This window comes from Somniosus microcephalus, chromosome 8 (assembly GCF_052327205.1).
Source record: "Somniosus microcephalus isolate GS21.2 chromosome 8, FLI_Smic_1.0, whole genome shotgun sequence".
Lineage (NCBI taxonomy): Eukaryota > Metazoa > Chordata > Chondrichthyes > Squaliformes > Somniosidae > Somniosus > Somniosus microcephalus.
In genome coordinates, this window is record NC_140994.1 from 133296048 (window position 1) to 133307135 (window position 11088).

At 43.0% G+C, this 11088-nt stretch overlaps 1 pseudogene; it reads left to right on the forward strand.

Moving 5' to 3' along the window:
• The first annotated feature begins 5306 nt into the window (after positions 1-5306).
• Positions 5307-8742, forward strand: LOC147113804 (UDP-glucuronosyltransferase 2C1 pseudogene; annotated as a pseudogene).
• Positions 8743-11088: the final 2346 nt, after the last annotated feature.

The following is an 11088-nucleotide window of genomic DNA, read 5'->3' on the forward strand; positions in this document are numbered from 1 at the left end:
TTATCAGAACATATCTGTTCAGGCAGCCCATTCCTGGCAAATATGGTCCTTAATACTGTGATGGTTTTTGCCGTGGTGGTGGAGGACATCTTTATTACCTCCGGCCACTTGGAGTGTGCATCAACCGCGATTAAGAACATTGAGTCCATAAATGGACCAGCAAAGTCGATGTGTACCCTTTGTCATGGAGATGAGGGCCACTCCCATGGATGTAGAGGGGCTTGTGGTGGGGCGTCTTGGACCTTCTGGCATCCTAGGCAGCTCTTGGTCATTTCTTCGATGTCTCCATCGATACCTGGCCACCACACAAACGCTCTGGCTAGGTTCTTCATTTTCACTCCACCCAGATGCTCCTCGTGAAGCTCCTTTAGCACTTTATCCTGGAGTTTGGGTGGAATCACCACTCTGGATCCACACATCAAGGTTCCTCGGCACACTGACAGCTGTTCTCTTCTTTGCGAGAATGCTGGCAACAGTGGTTTGCCATGTGCTGGCCATCCCTTCACCGTTAAATCGTAGACTCGTGAGAGAGTCGGGTCATTTCTTGTTTCCTTTTCAATGGCAGAATTTGTTACTGGTAGACATTCCACTATGGTTGAGTGGAACATCTCCACTGGGTCCACTGTAGGTGCCTCTTCTACCGTTGGCAACGGTAGGCGCGATAAACCGTCAGCATTCCCATGCTGTTTTGATCCTTTATATTCTATGTCATATTGGTGTGCCCCTAGGAAAAGGGACCACCTCTGTAGCCTTTGCGCTGTCATAATGGGAACACCCTTTTTAGGGTTGAATATGGAGACGAGGGGTTGATGGTCAGTCAACAAGGTAAATTTTTGTCCGTGTAGGTAATGGTTGAATTTCTTCACTCCCCATACCAGGCTGATTGCTTCCCTGTCAATCTGGGCATAGTTACGCTCAGCTGAGTTCAATGAGCGTGACGCAAAAGCTATCGGCCGCTCCGAGCCATCAGGGAATCTATGCGATAATACCGCTCCTATGCCGTAAGGGGATGCATCGCACGCCAGCCTGATTGGCAGTGATGGGTTGTAATGAGCCAAAACTTCCTTGGACGTGACCAAGCCTTTGCATTTATGGAAGGCACGTTTACAGTCTTCGCTCCATTTCCAAATTACTCCCGTTTGTAGCAGTTCGTTAAGAGGGTGCAGAAGAGTTGACAAGTTCGGTAAAAATTTATGATAGTAATTTATAAATCCCAGGAACGACCTTAATTGTGAGACATTTTCAGGTGCTGGGGCTTTTATGACCGCTTCAATTTTTTCAGGTGACTTATGCAACCCTTCCTCGTTAATTATGTGGCCACAATATGATATTTGTTTCTGGAAAAATTCGCACTTGGGGCGATTTGCTCATAGGCCCCGTTCTCTCAGCCTAGTGAGCACCTGCTCCAAATTGGCAAGGTGCTCGTTGTCGTTTTCTCCTGTTACAAGGATGTCATCTAGGTAGCATTGAGTCCCCGGAATCCCTTGGAGGACTTGCTCCATAGCTCTTTGCCAGATAGCTGGAGCTGATGCTACTCCGAAAACCAGTCGATTGTACTGGTACAGGCCTTTGTGTGTATTTATCGTGAGATACTTTTTAGAGGCCTCTTCAACCTCCATCTGTAGATATGCCTGTGCCAAGTCAATTTTGGTGAAACGTTTCCCTCCGGATAGTGAGGCGAAAATATCTTCTATCCTCGGAAGAGGATACTGTACCATGTGAAGGACCGGGTTTACAGTCACCTTGAAGTCCCCACAGATGCGAATTTTTCTCTGTTCTTCAGATTTATCATTATTCAATGTTTTCTTCATGACCGGGACGATGGGTGTTGCCCACTCGCTCCAATCTATCTTGGATAATACGCCTGCCTTTTCCAAATTCTCCAGCTCTGCCTCGACTGCTGGACGAATTGCGTATGGCACCGGCCTTGCCTTAAAAAACTTGGGAATTGCCGCATCTTCCACTTTTATTGAGGCGGTGACGTCTTTCAAGGTTCCTAGTTCCTGTTGAAACACTTCTTTGGCGTTGGCCAAGATGTCTTTTAATCGTTCAGGTATGACGTCATCATCATTTTTTTTCTTACTGGTCACCATCAGTGCCTGAATGGAGTGCCAGTCTAAACGTATCTTCCTGATCCATTCACGTCCCAACAGCAGTGGACCACCATCTTGCAGAACATATAAATACAACTTCTGTATTTCCTTGCCATTGTATACAACAGGCACCTTTATTTTCCCTTTGGGGTATACTTTCTGCCCCGTATATGTTTTCAAGATAATGGATGTGTCTTTCAAAGGTATATGCGGAAATAGCCACTCGTAATCCCGTCGACTTACGACGGTCAGAGCTGATCCTGTATCTAGCTCCATTTTAACTGGGGACCCTGCTATCGTGAGGGTAACCCAAATGGTCTGGTAATCTTCTTTGGCAATTACATTATGTAATTTGAGACAGCTTAGTCTCTTGTTTCCGGAGTCGCTATCGCTCTTCTGGTCTTCGGAGCTACTGTCCGTCATCATTTGTACCTTTCTGTACTTTTCCTTATTGATTTTTTTCCTGTCCGTGGATTTTTTGTGTCTAGATCGGCATACACGTGCAATGTGTCCAATCTTTCCGCATTGCCTGCATGCTTTGTCCTTGAACCAGCAGTCCCTCTGGTCATGGGTGGATCTGCCGCAGCGATAACATCTCTCGAAACCCTGTGTCATTTCATGGGTGCCGAAGTCCTGTGGCTTTTGTTGTATCTCTGCAGCTCCTCTTGCGGCTGCTTCGTATGATACAGCCATACTGAAAGCCTTGTCCAGTGTCAAATCTTTCTCAGAAAGTAACCTTTTCTGTGTTCCTTCACTTAGGAGACCGCAGACGAATTTGTCTCGAAGAGAATCTGCCAGTCCTGCCCCGAATTGGCAATGCTTTGACAGCTTCCTTAATTCGGTGAGGTAATCAGCGTTACTTTCATTCTTGTGCTGATTCCTCTTGAAGAATTTGAATCGTTCCGCTATCAGCAGCGGTGTTGGGTTTAAGTGCTCCTGTAGGGTATCAGTAATCTCCTTAAAATTCTTGTCCTTTGGTTTGGCTGGAGTGATTAAGTTTCGTAACAGCCTGTATGTCCTTGCGCCCATTAGATTTAGAAGTACTGATGCCTTTTTATCATCTTCTATTTCATTTGCTGTGCAATATACCTCCACTCTTTCCACATATGTGGTCCAATCCTCTATATCGCTATCGAAAGCATTAATATTGCCAGCCTTAGGCATTCTGAAAAAGAAATGGCGCCTTCCGTGCTTTCCTTTCTTCCCTGCAGAAAAAAAATGGCGCTTCCCACGCTTTCTCGCCGCTGCTGCTGCTGACAACGCTGTTCTCCGCAGTTTTTATTTACATAGGTTTTTTTCAATAGGTGGAGACTCGTTCCCGCCGGAGTCTCTGGGACTTTTCCCTCCCTCTGCTTGGTCCGAACGCCGACCTGCTTTGCAGCGCCGGCCGTCACCCGAGTGCTCCCCCCCTCTGTCTCTGTTTGCCTCCGCCTTCGCTGCTCGGCCCCGCTGCAGAGCCAGCTGATGGAGCCCCAGCCCGCCGCCCAGGAAGGATTATTGCAGTACCTGCCACCAGCTCGGCTAGCTGGTGAAACCACAGTTTTTTTTTTTTTTTCTTGTTTATCTTCGACTTTCGTCTGAGGAATCGATCTCCTTGAGGTGCTGCCGAATTGCAGGTAAGTCCGTTTCCAATTCGTCGCCACTGTTGTATCCGTGTGTTAATGGAGACACGGAATGCAGGAGTTGGTTTCACAGGTGTTTACTGAACAAAGTCTGGAGGTGAACTAACAGATACAAGACACTATACAGGCTTATATAGCCCGAGTGGCCACTACCGGCATTACAGTACACAGGGGGCTCTTAAAGGCACATACACCACAGTACTCCAATGGGGTCTGACCAAGGGCTCTATACAACCAAAGCATAACTTCCTCCCCTTTGTATTCTAGCCCCTTTGAGATAAAGACAAATATTACATGAGCCTTTTTGATTGCCTTTTGTACCTGTCCACTAGCTTTTAATGATTTGTAAACTTAGACTCCCAAATCTCTTCACTCCTCCTTAGTTTCTCACCACTTAGAAAATATTCCGCTTGATCTTTCTTGGATCCAAAGTGGATGGCACAGTTCCCAAATCATGAGCGTTTTGGAAGATTATGACTAACACTTCTGCCATTTCCTCACCTACTTCTTTTTATACCCTGGAGTGGAAACTATCTGGTCCTGGAGATTTATCTATCCCAAGTCCCATTATTTTCTCCATTACCATTTTATTATTTATATTGAATCCAATAAGTTCCTATCACTTGATTTGTTTTTAGTTTCGCTTCTATCACTGGGATTTTAAAATACTCCTTTAATAAATCTGCCATTAACTTATTGTCTATTACAGTATTACCTGTGTCTGTCATTAATGGGCTTACATCTCCTTTAGCCACTCTCTTACTCTTAATATATTGCTAAAAACTTTTACTATTAGCCTTTATACTATTTGCAAGTTTTTTTCATACTCCTTTTTGCAGCTTTTAATATATTCTTTGTGTGCCTTTGTTGCTTTCTATATTTCACGCAGTCTGCTGGATAATCACTTTTATGGCATATGTGTAAGTCACTTCATTTAACATTAAACTGTCTTTGCACATATATTGATCCTGGTTGCTTGACTGTACAAGTGGAACTTTTGCTCTTTAGCTTTTGCTCTTTCCTACATTTCAAAAGTGACTACACTTCAAAAGTACTTCATTGGCTGTAATGCACTTTGGGATGTCCCGATGTCGTTAAAGGCATTATATAAATGTAAGTCTTTCTTTAAGAGTATGTACTGATCTTGTATTGTACTAAAGACTTCTTTGAATACCTTCCACTATTTTTCTGTATGTTTACCTGTTAATAGTTCAAATCAGTTTAACATGTTCAGCTTACGTCTCATTCCTTCGAAGTTAGCAGTACCTAAGTTTGTATGTGATCTTTCACCTTCTCAAACTTAATGTCAAACTCGAGCATGTTGTGGTCACTGCTTGTTACATGCTCCCCTACTGTCAGATTATTAATGAATTCTGGCTTGTTACTTATTACTAAATCTATTATGTAAACTTGGACTCCAAGTTGGACTCTTCACTCCTCTGTTCTAAAACACATTTTGTTCCAGAAAACTCTCCTGGACACATTCTAGAAAAACGGGTACTGCTTGTTCGAAATTCAAGGTCAATGTGCTGCAGTATTGTAATTTCAGATGTTTCTCTATTCTGGGTTTGGTTGAGAAGAGGCCTGAATAGATCAGAATCTTATTGTAAGCAAATGAGCTAAGTAGGTCAGATCTGATATTTGCCAATTTAATGTTGCATCGTTAATATCTCTATTAAATTCTCTGACAGGACCTGGATATTAGTTCTATGGAAATGGAGTATTGTGGATGGAGGAGTAGACTACAGATTGCATGTGTTCTTGGTGCCATCATCACCCTCTCTTCCCCAGTTACTTATGGAGCTAAGATATTGGTTGTACCCGTTGATGGAAGCCACTGGATCAACATGAAAATTCTAACTGAAGAACTGAGACACCATGGTCACAACATCACTGTGCTTTATTCCTCATTGGCTTGGTACATTAAAGAAAGTCCTGATCTCTATCAATCGATTGCTATTCAATTGCAGGGCGGAACTACCAATTTTGATGATTCAAGCGGAATACAACGTTTTCTTCAAAAGGTGCTGACTGCCTTAAGGCATGGCCTGACACCATGGGCTTTTATTCAGGTCCAGTATCAGATGATATCTATCCTGCGTGAATGGCACCTTTGGGCTGGAGAGTTCATTACTAGAATTTTTGAAGACAAAGAATTATTAAAACAGCTTGAAGAAGCAAACTTTGACTTAGTCCTTACGGACCCAGCTCTTGGTATCGGTTCAATGCTTGCCTATTATTTGAAAGCTCCCTTGGTGCACAATGTTCGATGGATCACCAGGGGAGAAGCTCATTTCCTCATTGCCCCATCGCCGCTTTCCTACATCCCTCTACTTGGGTCGTGTTTGACGGACAAAATGAGTTTTCTCCAAAGAATTCAAAATGTTTTACAATATCTTCTCGAACTATTCATTTCTGAATTTTTTATTCACCCCATATACAATGAGGCCTGCCAGCGATATCTGGGCACGGACACAGACATCGAAACGGTTCTCCTTCAGGCAGATGTATGGCTGATGAGAGTAGATTTTGTATTCGAATTCCCAAGGCCCACCATGCCAAATATTGTGTACATTGGAGGCTTCCAGTGTAAACCACCAAAACCTTTGCCCATGGGGCTTGAGGAGTTTGTCCAGACCTCAGGGAAGCATGGGATTATCCTCATGTCTCTAGGGAGCCTTGTCAACTCTTTGCCGCTGGATATTACAATGAAAATAGCAGAGGCCTTCGCTCAGGTACCTCAGAAAGTAATTTGGAGACACAATGGAGAGATCCCTCCCAATATAGGGAATAACACACTACTAGCAAAATGGATCCCTCAGAATGACCTGCTAGGACATCCTAAGACACGAGTCTTCATTGCCCATGGTGGGACAAATGGAATTTATGAAGCCATTTACCATGGGGTGCCAGTCATTGGCCTCCCTCTATTTTACGACCAGTTTGATAATTTACTTAGACTCAAAGTCCGAGGAGCGGCCAAAATGGTTGATGCCGCAACCATGCAGTCAACAGATCTACTGCAGGCGCTCAACGAAGTCATAAACAACACTTCTTATCGAGATAGCATGCAGAAGCTCTCTGCTCTCCACAGGGACCAACCGGAGTCTCCAATGCAGAGAGCCATCTTCTGGATTGAGTATGTCGCACGGCACAAAGGCGCAGCACATTTACGCTCCGAATTTTACCGTCTCCCCTGGTATGCTTACTATTGTGTAGATGTGGTTGCCTTGCTCCTGTCTGTCTTACTAGTGGCTGTGATGCTGATGATTCTAATCTTGAAGAAGCTTTGCAACATCGTAGGGAAGAAGAAACAAAAAACTCAGTAGGAACAATCCATTCTACATAGGCATTACTTTGAATTTCACATAAAAAGTTTGAACCCAGTATCAAACAGACCATCTTTCTAGATGTCACTAAATGTACCAACAGGTATTACTTGGTAACGTACCACAAAAATTGCCTGTCGCAGTCAAAAGCAGCCCTTGTGTGTAGGTACTTCGAAGGAAATTATGGAAGGAAGATTTCATAGGAGACCACAGCCTGCATTCCAACTGTTGTTTTGGGGAAATCATATGAATCACAGAATCATACAGCACAGAAGAAAGCCATTTGGTCCATCATACCTGTACCGGCTCTTTGAAAGAGCTCTCCAATTAGTCCTACTCACCCGCTCTTTCCCCATAGCACTGCAAAACTTTCCTTTTTAAGTAAATATCCAATTCCCTTTTGCAAGTTACTATTGAATCTGCTTCCACCATCCTTTTAGGCAGTGCATTCCAGATCATATCAACTTGCCGCATAAAAAAATTCTCCTCATCTCCCCCCTTTTCTCTTTTGCCAATTACGTTAAATCCATGTCCTCTGGTTACCTACCCTCCTGCCAGTGGAAACAATTTCTCACTAGCTACTCTATCAAAACCCTTCATAATTTTCAACACCTCTGTTAAATCATCTCTGCTCTAAGGACAACAACCCCAGCTTTTCAAGTCTCTCCACATAACTGAAGTCCCTCACCCCATGCACCAGCCTGGTAAATCTCCACTACACCCTTTCCAAGGACCTTGACATCCTTCCTAACAAGAGAGAGCTTGCAGCTATGTGACATCGGCAACTCTGGTGGCCACAAATTTTTCCCCAATAGATTTATGTGTAGTCTCTAGTTGAGATTGTGCACATGGATTTATATCTAGTCTCTAGTTGAGATTGTGCACATGGATTTATATCTAGTCTCTAGTTGAGATTGTGCACATGGAGTTATATCTAGTCTCTAGTTGAGATTGTGCACATGGATTTATATCTAGTCTCTAGTTGAGATTGTGCACATGGATTTATGTGTAGTCTCAAGTTGAGGTTGTGCACATGGATTTATATTTAGTCTCTAGTTGAGATTGTGCACATGGATTTATATCTAGTCTCTAGTTGAGCTTGTGCACATGGATTTATATCTAGTCTCTAGTTGAGATTGTGCACATGGATTTATGTGTAGTATCTAGTTGAGATTGTGCATATAGATTTATGTGTAGTGTCTAGTTGAGATTGTGCACATGGATTTATGTGTAGTATCTAGTTGAGATTGTGCACATGGATTTATGTGTAGTGTTTAGTTGAGATTGTGCACATGGATTTATGTGTAGTGTCCAGTTGAGATTGTGCACATGGATTTATGTGTAGTATCTAGCTGAGATTGTGCACATGGATTTATGTGTAGTATCTAGCTGAGATTGTGCACATGGATTTATGTGTAGTGTCCAGTTGAGATTGTGCACATGGATTTATGTGTAGTATCGAGCTGAGATTGTGCACATGGATTTATGTGTAGTCTCTAGTTAAGGTTCCAATCACTAGCTCTTCTGGTGAAGTTACAATGCTAGGGTACGTACACCTCTGAGGAAATTCACGATCTTAAAGTGTTGCTCCTTTCATTATTTTTGTATAACTGACATAGTGTGTGTTAAATGTTCTGTAATGAAGTGAAAGCTGTCGTACTGACTTCCTGCTATTGCGTGTTACTGTTAATAAACCTGATTTAATGAAGTTGATTTGTATTTTATACATGGTTTAAGAAGTGTTCACGGTTATTCTTTCCAAAGACTAGGAAATGAGTGAACTGATGTCAATTCAGTGAACTTATTACAGTACCAAGAGTTTTTGTTTGATGCCTGGGCAATGTTTAAGTTACCAACTCTGGTTGGTGGCGTTCCTGGAGGTTTGATCGCATGATGTCTGATCATGTGTCATCTGATCACGTGATATTACAGTTATCTTATAGAGGTTGGGTCCCCTGTAAGTTGAGTATCTTTGCTCGTGGTTTCATGCCAGCAACTGTTGTGCGAGAAATTTTGAGAAACCGGAGGCCATCCCTGAGCTGGGGAAGAAGGGAAACAAAGGGCAGGAATGAGGGCAAACCAGAGGTGGGAGGAATTTTGATTCCACCAGTAACCAGTAATGGTAGCTCACTGATAACTAATAGTAACACTGGTAACACTCAGATTCCCTTTGTTCCCCATTCACCCACCAATGGAAACAATCTTTCACTATTTACCCACAATAAGGTCCCCGGGTTTCACTCACCCCTTTAATGGTTGCTCCTCTCTTGGCACTGCTCCCACTCAGCATGTGGCTGCTGCTCCCAGCTCTGCAGGAATTGGGGGTCCCATGGCCAGCCCATTCCCATGACCCCTCTCATCCCCGACCCCCAAAAATAGGAGAAAAAAGGAGAAAAAAAAATAATTTATTGGTCCATCAGAGAATAACTTAACAGCACATTCTGCTGTCGGTTGCAAATAGGAGTTCCATCTTCCATTTAAGAGTTATTACTCCCCCATCAAATTTTAAAATGTCTTTCCCAAAGCAGCAATGGATCAGACCGATTACAGGAGGGGACATCCCACCCAGTGACCAGTGTCCTTGCCTTTCTGTTCAATGCCTGGTGGTGTCATTCTGCCCAGAGGGCAGAAGTGTATTTTTCATTTGCTTGTAAGGTCTTCACACACAAAAAAATGTCAACATTCTAACACGTGGTGAAAGATTCCAACAGCATGTAGGAACAAGAGAATTTTTCCACTCTAGCTACGGATGATATTTTCTGAAAGACAGCAGTCTTTATGTTGCGAGTGTCAACAATTCCCAGTTTTAGAGTTGAATGAGTTTAACATGATTGATGAGATTATCAGATAATGCCTTCTCTCCCTGGATAAAGTAAATAAATTCATACAGAGAAGGCATAAAACCCATGGGGACCGACCATCGGAATGAACTCTCGTTGCTCAATAGATGAAGAATGAGCTAATATGGGTTTGGAAACATACGAACAATGACGGACAGAAAAAGACCCTCTGGTCTATCCAGACTGTCCCACATGATATATTTACACTCTCCACCCCATCCAAAACCATTTGATCTCCTGGGAGAGACGAAAAAACAGATAAAAACCCAGGCCAATTTGGGAAATACAAAATCTGGTAAATTCCTCTCCGACTCCCTAAGGCGATCGAAACAAATCCAGATCACACTGGCCCTGATGATTCTATGCAGTGCCTACCTATTGTACGAGGTTATCTCTGCCCCCGCCAGAAACGGGTCCAGCTCTCGCTTGAAGGAATTCAATGAATCAGCGTCCACCACACAGGATGGCAGCCTGTTCCAGAGGTCCACTATTCTCTGGGAAAAGAACCACCTCCTGACAGCTAACCTAGATCTGGCCTTGTACAACTTCAAATTGTGAGCCCTGGTCCTCCCTAACCAATTAGAACAAACTATCTACTCGAACACAACCTAGTCCCTTCATCATCTTATAAACCGTGATTAAATCACCCCCAAGTCAACACTTCTCTAAAGCTCTTTTAGCCTATCTTGATAAACAGGATGTTTCAAACTGGAAATTAGTCTCGTGGCCCTCCTCTGCACCCTTTCCAAAGCCTCAAAATCATCCACCACATGAGGAGACCAAAACTGGACACAGTATTCTAACTGAGGCCTGACCAAGGTCTTGTACAAGGACAAAATAGTTTGCTTTGTCTTATACTCAACTGTCCTATAAATGCACCCCAATGCCCTATTATTTCTAGCTTTTGCTTCACTGCATTGCTCATGAACCTTTAAAGATCTATGTACTAGTACGCCAGATCCTTCTTTCATTTATAAGAATAATTTATTATACACTAGAAACATGGACATTAGAATTAAACATCTTGGATTTATGCACGATTTAGAATTCCTTCAACAAAACAACACCTTCTGAATTTCCAAAATGCAAAACCTTTTGGAAATCAAGGCCACAATTTTAACTTCACCACAATGGGCAAGAGAGGGTAGGGGGGAGTTAAAATTTAAAAACGGGGAACATATGCCCAACCTGCCATGTACGTGCC